At 53.4% G+C, this 13,473-nt stretch overlaps 1 long non-coding RNA gene across 1 annotated transcript; it reads left to right on the top strand.

The window, feature by feature from the left end:
• The first annotated feature begins 9,983 nt into the window (after positions 1 to 9,983).
• On the top strand, positions 9,984 to 13,103 carry LOC122237297. Its single transcript, XR_006215677.1, has 3 exons — positions 9,984 to 10,066; positions 11,043 to 11,136; positions 12,934 to 13,103. It is a non-coding gene; the product is annotated as an uncharacterized LOC122237297 (long non-coding RNA).
• Positions 13,104 to 13,473: the final 370 nt, after the last annotated feature.

Genomic DNA, 13,473 nt, shown 5'->3' with positions numbered 1-13,473 from the left:
TTCTCCTGGCCCTGCCTCCTCCACCTCCCGGCCCCTTCCTCCCACTTACCCAAGAAAGACAGTGTTTTCCCCTTGTTAGAATGGGACAGAGGGAATTTTCTCAAGGTCACAGAGCAAATTCATTAATTCATTCATCAGAATCTTGCTGGGCTGCTGCTGAGCCACACTCCAAAGCAACGGGGACGGGGGCGGGGGTGGGGGATGGGAGAGAGGGCTACACTCTCTTGGGAGCCAGCTGCCTCGACTGGAAAACGGCTGGATAACAGTGCACTGATTCAGACTTACATACCATACAAGCAGCGAGGACACGGAGGGATCTGATCCCAGCTGAGTGACAGGGAAGTCTTCCTGGAGGAGGCAGATAGAACAGGTCCTAAAGACAGTAACAGTGTGCTGGGGCTGGGGCTGGCAGAGGAGGGTGTTCTGTGCTGGGGAGAAACTGAACCCACTCTTCCAGACCCTCTTTCCAAGCTCTATCCCCTGGTCTGTGAGCATTACTGAGCTCCTCCAGCGGCACAATGCTGAGCTGGGACCGGGGAGAGGATATAGGGCAGCCATCATACGGTTCCTGCCCCGGAGAAGCTTCCTGGGCCGGTGGGACAGCAAACTGTCATCTTCATAATGCTGAGGAAAGCCAGCAAGTGTTATGTATCCCTATGCAAGATGCACTTCATTTATTTTTTTGCTTTTTATTTAAAACAAAATGTAATGCTTTTTTATTTTGAGAAAGAGAGAGAGAGAGAGCACGCGTGCACGCGCACCAGTTGGGGAGGGGCAAAGAGAGAGACGGAGACAGGCTCTGAAGCAGGCTCCAGGCTCTGAGCTGTCAGCACAGAGCCCGATGTGGGGCCTGAACTCATGAACTGTGAGATCATGACCTGAGCAGAAGTCGGACGCCTAACAAACTGAACCACCCTGGCACCCCAGGATGCATCTCATTTAGCCCACACCAAACCCAGACAGTGACTGTTTGTCCAGCAGCCAAGAACTGAGCACCTAGTGTAGAGAACGGTCAGCCCTGGGATGTAAGAGGGAGATTGGAGCCCAGAGGTGCAGGAACCAACAGACAGCAACATTACTCATGCACTGTCTCCCTCGGACCTCCCACAGCTCCAAGAGGGGAAGAGTTTCCATTGTTCAGATTCTCCTCTGTTTATTTTATTTTATTTTATTTTTTTATTTTTGAGACAGGGAGAGACAGAGCATGAACAGGGGAGGTTCAGAGAGAGGGAGACACAGAATCTGAAACAGGCTCCAGGCTCTTAGCTGTCAGCACAGAGCCTGACGTGGGGCTCGAACTCACGGACCGAGAGATCATGACCTGAGCCGAAGTCGGCCGCTTAACCGACTGAGCCACCCAGGCGCCCCAAGATTCTCCTCTGTTTAGAATAATCCTCTCCTGCCACCATCTCTGTCATGTCCCTGGGAGACTCTGAGCCTCATCTGTTTTCATACATTCCCCACAGGACCAGATGCAGTACTGAGTACATGACTAATTACTCACTTAGTATTTGCTGAGACTGGTCTCAATGGGGAAAAACTATTCTCCAGCTAAGGTCAATTGGACCTTGAACCCAGACCACGAATTCCTTAATCTACCCAGGCAGTGTTCAAAAGGTCCCGTTGGCCCCAGAGTCCCTGTCAACGTGTGAGGCTGGCTGATGGGCTGTTTTTGTGAGAGGAGGACCCGTTGCTGATGACATTGCTGAGCCTTTAAGGCCGCCATCCTACGTGGGGGGGGGGGGGGGCACGGTGCAGATCTCTGAAGCTGCCAGTCTCCCCAAGTGAGCCAATCAACACAAGACATCCAGAACTGTTCTCTGAGCTAGGTGGTATGGGAGGGCCCTGGCCAGGGTCAGGGTGGGCATCCTACAATATCTCCAACCTAGGGCCAGTCCAGATTTTGACTGTTGTGGCTACTAAGGTACAGACAAGCCTGACTCTAGGAAAGAAGGGACCCTGTGAGGCTCTCACAGCCTCAGTGGGGACCACAGTGAAGGTAGCTCAGGAAGGGGAGATGGGGAAGGGCCTGGGAGCCCTAAGTGGGAACAGGCCATGGGAGGTCAACAGTGCCAGTGTGCATTCTGGTAGCTGTTTTTTGTTTTTTTTTTTTTTTTTCTTGGACTTGTGTGTTTTAATTTCCTCTTTGTCCTTCCTTGGGATTTACTGAAGCCCTCTGGAAAGTTTCAGCTGCCTCAGCTGTGTGTGTCCGAACTCAGAGGGTCAGGCCACGAGCGGGGCAGGTTTGCTGGGGTGAGGCCAAGGAGCTCGGAGTGGGACCATGCGGTGGGGACACTGAAGCTTTCAGCTTTCATGAGGGGCCCTCTCTCTTCCTCTTCCAGGCCCTGTCCTAGCAACAGGGCCGCCCAGAGCATGACTGGGACTGTTTCTTCCTTTTCTTTCTGGCAAAAGCTATGGGAGGGGAGTTCCCCTTCTCTGTTTGTTTTGATTCTGTTGTTTTCTTAAAGAGAGGAAGGAAAACCATCATCACTTTTTCGGTTTTGTGAACAAAGGCAGGCAGAGAGGATGTTCACTGGGGCCGGGACTGTGGGGGCTGGGCCTCCCCCGCCTCCCCCTCAGCCCTCTTTGCAGCCGCTCTGAGCCCCCAGAACACAGATTGGCCACCGCATAGGGTCACGTTTAGGTGCTGGCTCTGCTTTTTAATAGCCTTTAACCTCTCTGAGGCTCGTCTGTAAAAACGGGAGTTGTCAGATCTGCTTTGCAGGATTGTTGAGATGAAAGTCAAAGGAAAAATACTAACTTGTGAAAACACAGTGCCAGGCACACAGTAAATGCCCCAGAAATGTCGTTCCTTTGCTTCCTTCCACAGTGGGGGTTGGAGGGGTCTTTCCCTTTGGCCCAGTTGTGTGGAGTATGGGGACCTTCCCCACTGAAAAAGGCCCCCCATCTTCCTGCTTGTCCATACACAGCTGGCTTCTTCCCCAGCAGGACCTGCAAATGCCCATGTTAGGAAAAACTCTGAGGAGCAAATGATAAGTAAGGCCGGGGCTCTCCCCCTGCATTGCTGGGAGATGGGAGCCCCCTGAGTTTCTCCTAGCCTCTTAGTCCCTCAAGTCCCATGCCCTACTATGTTGGATCTCCTGGGGCCTACTCCTGCAGCCCTTCCTTTTTTTTAAGGTGTACTTATTTTATTTATTTTTTTTGGGGGGGGGGGAGAGATTACAAGTGGGGTAGGAGCAGAGAGGGAGAGAGAGAGAGCACACACAGGGGAGGGTCAGAGAGAGAGGGAGAGAGAGAGAATCCCAAGCAGGCTCCACACTGTCAGCACAGAGCCTGATGCGGGGCTCGAACTCACAAACCATGAGATCATGATCTGAGTCAAAGTCAGACGCTTAATCGACGGGACCACCCAGGTTCCCCTGGGACAGGCCCCCTTCTCTGATGAGATGGGGGTGGGTGTCCTGACCAGACAAAAAGGGAGCCTCAGCCCAGTGAGTAGGTCCCTGGGCCCCAGCTTGCTCTGAAAGTTCCCCAGGATGTGCTACCTCTCAGGGCATCCGTGTTTTAGTTTGTAAAGTGGTTTCTGAACTTTTTGAACACAAACGTTCTCTCACAGAATCGAAACGCTTTGCAGCCCCTGCTCCCCATGATAGCAGTTGTTCTTTTAAAATCTTTTGAGAAAAAACATATACATGACCCGCAGCGAGTGTATATTCAGTCACGCTTTTAAATGAAGGTGTGTTTTATTCAGCAGCTTCTACATACATTCAACAGTGCGCCCCTTTATATGGGAGACGTCAGCTTATACGTGGTGCTGACACCCAAGGGGGCTTGAGGCTCTGGTCTCAAGGCAGAGACAGTCCTGGGATCGAATGCTTCCTTCTTGGCCCTCCTGGGGCTGACCCAGGGACTCAGGGACACCTAACGGGCGGTCCCAGGCCCAGATACAAAAGCCCAACAGTGACTGATAAAAATGCATAGAGTAGTGGCTCTTCCTCAACATGTGGACGCTCCCCGGGCTTGAGTCATCACACTGTCACTAGCCAGCTCTGTGATCTGGGCACGTGCTACTTAACCTCTCTGGGCCCCGGTTTGTCATCTGTAAAATGGGGGGTGATGGTACCAGTGAGTTTTTGTGAGAGTGAAATGAGACAAGAAAATCACAGGACTTACTTTGCATAGGGCACATTTGGTGCTTAAGAAACATTCTCTTTAAGGGATGCCTGGGTGGCTCCCTGGTTGAGCGTCTGACTTCGGCTCAGGTCATGATCTCACAGCTCGTGAGTTCGAGCCCCGCCTCGGGCTCTGTGCTGACAGCTCAGAACCTGGAACCTGCTTCGGATTCTGTGTCTCCCTCTCTCTCTGCCCTTCCCCACTCAGACTATGTTATCTCTTTCTCAAATAAAGAAAGAAAGAAACAGTAAAAAAAAAAAAAAAAAAGAAAAAGAAAAGAAAGAAACGTTCCATTTAAAACAAAGCCACAAGTGGGGTGCTTGGATAGCTCAGTTGGTTAAGCACCGACTCTTGGTTTCGGCTCAGGTCATGATCTCATGGTTTGTGGGTTCGAGCCCCATGTTGGGCTCTATGCTGACAGTGCAGAACATGATTGGGATTCTCTCTCCCCTCTCCTGCTCTCCCTCTCAAAATAAGTAAATAAACTTTAAAAAAGTAAAAAACAAACAACAACAACAAAACAAAGTCACAAGTACCATCGCTTGGGCTGGTGCTGTCCCCTTTGGGGGTGGTCTCCTTGTCCTCTCTGGGGACCCCTCCTGGCCCCTGCAGCTGACTTGGCCTTCCCTTACCTGCCCTCCTTCAGGACAGAGCTCATCCCTCCTGTATTGCTCCTTGGCTGGGCCTTGTCCTCCTGATGCAAAGATCCTAGCCTCCCCTTAGGTCGCTTGGCCAGGCCCAGCCCCCAAGGTCAGCCCCAGCCCCCTCCACCCCACCCCTCTGCTCTGGGGACCAGAGTGTTGGTTCCCAACCACATGAAGGGGGCACATGGAAAAGCCATAAACCCGAAGCCTGAGAGGGATGTTTGTTAAAGCAGGACAGGTCTGTGGCCAGGGACGGAGCGGAAGCGGGCGTTTCAGGGGAGAGGGATGAGCACCGAGGAGCTGGCATGGGCAGGGCAGGAAGGAGGCCCGTTAACACTTCGGCCCGACCGCGCTTCCTCCGGCACCTCGGCCAGGGCGCACACAGGCGCGTTTGTCCCGCTTTCACTGTGGTGCTGTGTTCGAAGCAGCCCCTGCCCCCAGCCCCAGGTGGGCGGTGTAGCCTGGGCACAAATGCCCTTTATGGATGGGTTGTGGAGGAAGACACCACCTCCTTGGACCAGGACCACCCCCCAGAATTCAGAATTGACCCTGGAGCGGCCTTCCTCCTGGTAATGTGGGCGTGCAGGGAGCCTGGTCCCAAGAGAAAGGAACCGGGTTTAGAAGGGCAGAGCCCCCAACGACCCTTCCCTCCAGGGCCCATGCTGGGGAATGATCCCCTCAGCCTGCCTGCTGCCACCTCTTGGGGCTGAATGAATGGATTTTCATCTCCTCGAGGGGCGCTAGAGGGAGAATGTGCCTTGGCCTGCAGAAGAGAGGGAAAGCAGGCACATCCCAGTAATCCCTCATCACCCTCCCTCCTCCATCCCAGCAGGAGTGGGGACTTAAGCCAGCATCCAGGGACAACCTGGCTGGCCCCTCCCAGGAGCCCAGTCCGTGTGAGCCTGGGATTGAATTCTCAGAGGAGCCCTGGTGCTCTTCCTACTGCTGGTGGGTGAGAGAAGTCACACATCCCACAGACAAGCCCTTCCGTCAGTCCCCGCTAGACTGTTCCCATTCACACAGCTCCTCTGGCCCCCTCCTCGGCCTGCCGTGTCTTTTGCCCGTTTAATCCATTGGCAGGTGCGGGCACGTGCTGGTTGCCTGTCAGCGCCCCCTAGAGACGGCCCAAGGACCTTCACCGCCACCGGCCCCCAACCCCCGGGAGGATCCAATTGAACAATTTCTATGAAGGTAGGAGAGGTGAGAAGGAAGCATGAGTGATTAGCTCTATTCTCTGTGGCCACAACTCCAGGCTCATCTGGGGTGCAGATAACCCCTTTCTGTAGATATCATTGTCCCTCTTTTATGCCTGGGGATGCTGGGGAGACAGAGGTCCTCCCTTGTGGGGCTTTTCATCTAGCTGGGAGCAGGGTTGGACGGGAGGGGCTCCTACATGGGGGACAGACCCGCATGCTGGTGGAAGGGCACTCACTCTGGGGCGCCCAGGCTGAGTCCCGCCCGCTGGTGGCCAGTGGGCCCTCTCTGGCTGGGCTCTGCATGTGGGTAGACTCAGGTGAGGGACAGCAGGAGGGAGTGAGAGACCAAGAGCCTACCTTCACTCTTTTCCTAGGCCAAGTTCTCAGTCTGAGGAGCTCCCTTCTGAGCTTCCCTCGGATGAGCTACCCGCCCCCCCCTCCCCCGAACACCCCTTGTGAATGTGACATCACCGCCCCCATAGCCATCAGTGCTGGCTTGGGTTTATCTCCAGCCTCCTGGCCCAGGCTGAGGGAAAGAACTAAAGGGTGTGACACCAGCCTCAGTCACAAACCCAAGTCCTAAGTCCTTTCACATCCTGCAGAGCCAGAGGCAAGGCAGGCGGTCCAGGCACAGACACCCTCAACACCTACACAAACACAGACAGAAGCACTTCCTCCACACCCAGCACCCACCTCCTCCACAACACGGATGTCCATGCGGACACGCCTCAGGCACAAATGCGCTCTTGCCGCCCACACCCTCCCCCTCAGTGGTGGCGACCTACGACGCATACACCTGTGCCCATCCCGTAGCCGATAAACCCCTAGGCCCGTCCCCGTGGAAATTTCCTCCAACCACAACCTCACGACACATGTATGCTGTGCTCCCTCACAGATTCCCCACAACCACACAGACAGCTCACAAATACAGACACCCAGCATGTCAGAGTCTCAGCAACACCTGTGTGCACATGCACACACACAGGCACACATTCTGCCGATACACACGCGCACGGACCAGAACCCTGAGCCAAGCCCCTCACCTTCCCCAGCGCTGGGTCGAGGAGTTTGTGCTGATAGCCCACTTATTTATAGTTTATGGACTTTGAACGGTGTGTGGGGTGGGGGAGACAGGGAGGGAATGAGGATGCGCAAGGTGTCAGACAAGCCAAGTGGAGAGAAAGAGAAGGAAGGAAAAGCTCTGTGACTCACTTCCAGCGTAACAAGCTCAGCTCCTCCGGGCAGGGGGCAGGGCCCGTTTGTCAACCCAGGCTTGGCCTGGGGGTGGGGTGGTAAAGTGAGATCCTGTCCCCAGACCTACTGGACAGAGGAGGTGGGGACCCCATCCAGAGAGACTTGTTCTTCCTCTGTCTGCACCTGGGTGGGGGGCATGAACTCAGCATCCCATATCCCCAGCACCTGTTTTGTCTCCTGGGTACCCATCTCTAGACGCTTCGGCTGCACTCCCCATCTCTGAGCAAACAAAACCCCAGAACCTTCTGTGTTTCTACACCGTAGTTCCTGAGGTTGGACAAACCACCGCTCAACAGCCTGGCCTACTGCCCTGCCCCTAGGATCCTGCCTTCACCACCCAACTGCACCCCACGAGCCCCTCCAGCCCTTTCTTCCAGGTGTGCCTGCTGCTCGCAGTGCCCTCCATGCCCTCATACTCATCCTCTCCATCCCTGAGGCTCCAGCTCCTTCCCTGATGCTGCCTCCTGGCCCTGACCAGCTCCTGCCCCAAACCGTGGTTTCTGTTCCTTGTTTTCTGGATAGTGAGCCACCCCCTCCTCCCAGGTAGACTATGAATTGTTAAAGATCAGGCTCTGGAATTTTTTCTTCCACCTCCAGAACCCCATCCCCACCCCCACCATCAGGGTCCTGGACAGCAGCAGGTGCCCCGCAAGGTCTTGAGGGATGGACAGTAAGGGATGGAAGAAGGATTGAAAGACAAGGAACTCTGCCTTTGAGGTAACCCGTGTCCCCCTGGACTTGATTCTCGTGGCCAGGGCTCCATTCTGCTGGGACAATGAGGGAGGGAGGATTTCTCACCAGGCACCCCTCTCCCCCAGACCAGGGCCCAGGGACACAGCAGCCACAGGCCCAGAGAGCAGGGCAGGGCCTCGTCGGCTGCATACCTGTTTAGTGCCCTATGACATGGGGGCTCTCATTAGCCTCTGTTAATTGAGGCTTCTAGGGGCTGGGGAGTTTTCCAGACCACCCAGCTGATAAGGAGCAGAGCCCTAGAGCCTGTGCTCCCCACCATGGTAGCATCCTGCCCCTCAGCAGCCCCTCCTCTGTTTCCAGTTTGCCCTCTAAATGTCACTGGTTTCTGACCTTGACCTTTTGCTCTGCTTTGTCTGCCTGAAATTCTGCCAGTAGCACTTGTCTTTCCCCTGAGCCTACACCACTTTGCATCTCCTTTAACTTGCCCCTGGAGTGGGATGAAATCTGCCCGCAGTTGAGGGTGTTTCTTTATGATTTCTCAGAGGGAGCCACATTTTTCAATGTGGAAGGCTTTTCCTAAGTCTGGGTCAGAAGTTAGAGACCTGTCCTTCTTCCTTCTCGGCACCAGCAGGGACCGTGCTCACAAGAGACGCTCCTTGTCTGCTTGTAGCTTCCTTTCTGGCTTGCCGTCTTGCACACTCACACACACAGACACACACACAGACACAGACACGCACACACACACACACACACCCCATAGCAGACTTGCCTCCCCAGAGCCTACACAATCCCCGTTGCAAATGATGATGGAAAAAACAGGTAATGGGCTCTGAGAAACGCACGGGGCAGGCTCCTTGTGGCACAGATTCAAGTGTGTGATCCCAGCCCACAGATAGCATGTAATTATTTGGTAAGAAATTGAATTCCAACCCCAAGCCAGCTGTCCCGTTTTTCCCCCTCTCTCCTGCGCTCCTTGCCAGACCCACAATGCCTCAGTGTCAGACATGAAATATGGTTGTGATTTTCATGCCTAACCAAAGTCAAGGCTGATTCCTCAATGAGTTCACTTTAGCTGGAAGATAAAGACTGACCCAGATTCTTGTGTGTTGATGTTATGGGGCAGGGGGAGGGTGGAGGGGGGGTTCCAGAGCAGAGGGGAGGTGAGTACTGTTTGGACACAAGGTCAACTCTGCCACAAAGGGGCTTTGAGTCACCCTGTTGGGAGTGGCCGTTGGCACAGCTAGGGATGGACCTGCCCTGCCCGTGTGGCCTTCGTGACACAGAGTTGGGAACAGGCCTGGCAAGACTGCACTTCACTAGCCCCTTGAAGTGAGTGTGGCTGAGTGAACTTGCTTTGGCTGATAAAATGTGAGTAGAATTGACACACGCCACTCCCAGGTAGCAACAAAAAAGCTAATGTGTGAACTCTCCGGTCCCCTTCTCGCTGCCACAGTTAATGCTGAAGAAAGGTGTTGCTAGGGGGGGCTTCCTTCAGCCTGGGTCCCTGAGTGAGGACAGCATACTTTAAGTGACCAGCGCTGCTCATTTGGCAGGGGAGAGAAAGAAATCTTCACTGTTTTAAATATTTTTAAATGTTTCATTTGTTTTTGAAAGAGAGAGAGAGAGACAGAGCGTGAGTGGGGGAGGGGGAGAGACAGGGGGAGACACAGAATCCGAGGCAGGCTTCAGGCTCTAAGTGTCAGCACAGAGCCTGACACGGGGCTTAAACCTGCAAACTGTGAGATCGTGACCTGAGCCGAAGTCGGATGCTTACCCGACTGAGCCACCCAGGCGCCCCTTTACTGTTTTAAAACACTGAAAGGTTGGGATGTTTGTTACTGTGGCACACGAGCCTATCCCGCCTGACACACCCGCCTTGTGGGGTCGAGGAGGGGATTCAGAAAACGCAAACAAAAAGCTTAGCAAAGTGCCCCCAAACATGCTACTTCCTCTTCCTCTTCCTCCTCCTCCTCTTCCTCTTCTGCTGTTATTTCCCTTTTTATGCTTTGAACCAAGTCACAAAAATTTAACTAGGCCCACTAAATGTCTTGTACAGGAGCCTGGAGGTGAGGGTGACAGATATGTATGCAGGTAACTGTCATCTGATGTGCGAATGCCGCACTGCCTGTATGAGTCCAGAGCTAGGTAAGCCCAGGGAAAGGAGTAACAAGTTCACTGGGGTTCTCAAAAGTGAAGTCCGATCTAGGTTATGGAGGGGGGTTGGTTTGATTTCTTCAGGCAGGGGAAAGAGGATGGCGTATTCTAATAATGAGACCAGCTCATTATTTCTTGAGCATCTGTTATGTGCCAGAGGCTGAATCAGGCACATCAGCCCTACTGTCAGAGCAACAGTAATATCCACAATATGTGTGCTCTTATTATGTCCATTTTACAGGTCAGAAAATCAAGGCCAGGGACACATGGGTGGCCCAGTCGGTTAAACATCTGACTCTTGATTTCCACTCAGGTCATGATCTCACGGGTCATGGGATTAGGCCCACGTTGGGCTCTGTGCTGACAGTGCAGAGCCTGCTTCGGATTCTCTCTCTCTCTCTCTCTCTCTCTCTGCCCCTCCTCCCCTCTCCCTCTTTCTCTCTCTCTCAAATAAATAAACATTAAAAAAAAGAAAGAAAGAAAATCAAGGCCAGCAAGGGTGCCCAAGTCACCCCAAGTTGGGCAGTGGGCAAAGGTAAAGAGGTGTGGCAACTCTTAACTGGCCTTCAGTCTGGTGCCTCTCCAAGGGCCACATTCTCCAACTCCAAGGACAGCGTTCTGAGAGTGTAATCCATACTGCACTGGGAGACATTTCCAAAACACGGCTCTGGCAAAGTCACACGGCTGCTCATGAACCCACTGTGGCTCCCTACTGCATTTTAGACAAGGTCTGGCAGTCTGGCCAGTCGCTTCCAGCCCCTCCTGACCTTTCCTGCTTTGTCCCTAGCTATTCCCATTCATGTTCCCGGGGTTCTTGTCTGTGCCTGAACATTTCCTGACATTTTCGGCCTCTTGGATTTTGCTCAAGCATTTGTCTGGAGTGCCCTTCCCCAATATGTTCACCAATATGTTCGCCTACCTTTTCTTCACAGTTCAGCCCACTTCCCACCTTCTCTCTCTGTCCCAGGTGTTGCTGCTAGAATCGAGCCTTGGGGAGCATCTCTGAAGTTGATTTGATCTGGTTTGAATGATAGGATGAGAAACGTTTGTTTGGGGTGCAGGTATTTGCTACTATTTAACATATAGATATTTAGTAGGACATGTGTACAATTTATGAATGTGTATAAATATATCAAAGGTGTGTGCCAAGAGCTGTTTTTCACAATAGCAGTATGCTATCAAACGAGCCTGGAGGGGCGCCTGGGTGGTCAGTCGGTTGAGCGTCCGACTTCAGCTCAGGTCACGATCTCACAGGTCATGAGTTCGAGCCCCACATCGGGCTCTGTGCTGACAGCTCAGAGCCTGGAGCCTGCTTCTGCTTCTGGGTCTCCCTCTCCCTCTGCCCCTAACCCACTCACATTCTGTCTTTGTCTCTCTCAAAAATAAATAAACGTTTAAAAAAAACCAAAAACCAAAAAAACACGAGCCTGGAGACCACTGCCATATAGGCTGTGAAAAATTGTTGCAGTTTGCCATTTACCAGCTGTGTGACTTAGGAAAGTTATTTGACTTCTCTGAGCACAAGTTATCTATAAAATGGGAATTATCAGGGCACCCGGGTGGCTCAGTCAGTTAAGTGTCTGACTTCGGCTCAGGTCATGATCTCACAGTTTGAGGATTCAATCTCCATATCAGGCTCTCTGCTGTCAGCGTGGAGCCTGCTTGGGATCCTCTGTCTTCCTCTGTCAGCAACCCCCCCCACCCCACTCTCGCTCACTTACTCTCTCTCAAAAATAAATAAACATAGGGGCGCCTGGGTGGCTCAGTCAGTTGGGCGTCCGACTTCGGCTCAGGTCACGATCTCACTGTCCATGGGTTCGAGCCCCGTGTCGGGCTCTGTGCTGGCTACTCGGAGCCTGGAGCCTGTTTCGGATTCTGTGTCTCCCTCTCTCTCTGACCCTCCCCCGTTCATGCTCTGTCTCTCTCTGTCTCAAAAATAAATAAATGTTTAAAAAAATTTTTTTAAATAAAATAAATAAATAAATAAATAAACATAAAAAATAAAATAAAATGGGAATTATCTTGGTTCCTACCCTATAGGGTTAATGAGGACTCGATGAAATAAAACTTGTAAAGGAACCAGGTCTCCCAGATGTGTCCTGAATTCTCAGCTTGCTGAGGGGCCTTGCTGGGTGCACCCAGGCTGCTGTTGAGTGCATCCAGGCTGTTGGTGGGTCCTGACAGGAGAGGTGGAGGAGAGAGGGAAGAGCGGTGACCCCTGTTGATGGGGACTCTGTGGTGTAGGCAGGCTGTGCCAAGACAATCGTAGCAGTGTTTGATAAAAGGCTGGGGCTCTTCAGTGACCAAGTAAATGTTATAAGAAAAGGCCATCTCCAGGGAAGGGCTCCCTCCCGTTCCTTGCTTGAGGGCCAAAGTCCCCAGAGGCCAGTCTGGAGGCTCCTTTTATGTGACTGTAAAGTAATCCAGGACCTGGCAGGGTCGAGCCTGGGCGGGCGCTGATGCGCAAGGCGGCATTGATGTGGTCAATGATTACCTTTTATGCCTAGCCATAAAGGCAACCGCCCAGCCCTCCGGACAATGCCCCGGGAGTGTGCTTGGACACACACACACACACACACACGCCCGCCCCAGCTGGGCAGGGACTTGTCCCCACCTGAGATCTCTGAGGACGCCCACCCAAGGCATTGCCATCTTCCCTGGGTGGTCTCTGGGGACTTGGCCCAGGAGCGAAGGGGGTTTAGGTGGCTGTCAGTGGGAAATGGTGAACTACCTTCAGGGCTCTGGAGCCTGTTCCAGGTGGTGTGTGCAGAGGGGACGGCTTGGTCAGACTTAGGCACCATGGCTCAGTGGAAAGGAAGGTATTCTAGGGTGGATTAAAGTCCATTCCCACTTCACAGGTGATGCAGTTGAAGTCTGGGTGCTCGGTGACTTGCCCCGGATCCAGAGGAAGGGGACAGCAGCGGAGCCAGGAGTAGGACCCAGGTCCTCTCTGACATCACCACACCAAGGGGGTCCAGGTAGGAATGTCAGGTGTCAGGAAAGGAATGGGTCACTTCTCAGAGAAGATACCTCCCCCAAGGCTCAGAGGGGAGCTGGGAAGCACCTGCAGGCCTGGCCCTGAGGCTACTGTTGGGAAGAGACCGAGGATGAACCCCTCGGGTGGCCATACAGGCTACATGCAGGGCCTGCTGTCCTGATGGACACCCCCTCACCCACCTGGAGTGCGGAGGCCAGCTGTGAGGGGGCAGGGTTGGAGAGTAGGTGGCCAGATTAACATTCTGCCTCTTGGACTGATAAGGCTCAGGAACTTTGTCCCAGCAAGAGAGGCTGGAGAGGAAGGGGTTTCGGCCTCCAGTAGGGACTTTCTGGCAGGGTCAGGTGTCTGGGGGCATCGCTGTGGGTACCTGAGGCTGGAGATCAGGAGGCCTGAGTTCACA

This window comes from Panthera tigris, chromosome A3 (assembly GCF_018350195.1).
Source record: "Panthera tigris isolate Pti1 chromosome A3, P.tigris_Pti1_mat1.1, whole genome shotgun sequence".
Lineage (NCBI taxonomy): Eukaryota > Metazoa > Chordata > Mammalia > Carnivora > Felidae > Panthera > Panthera tigris.
This window is presented reverse-complemented; position numbering and strand designations above follow the sequence as displayed.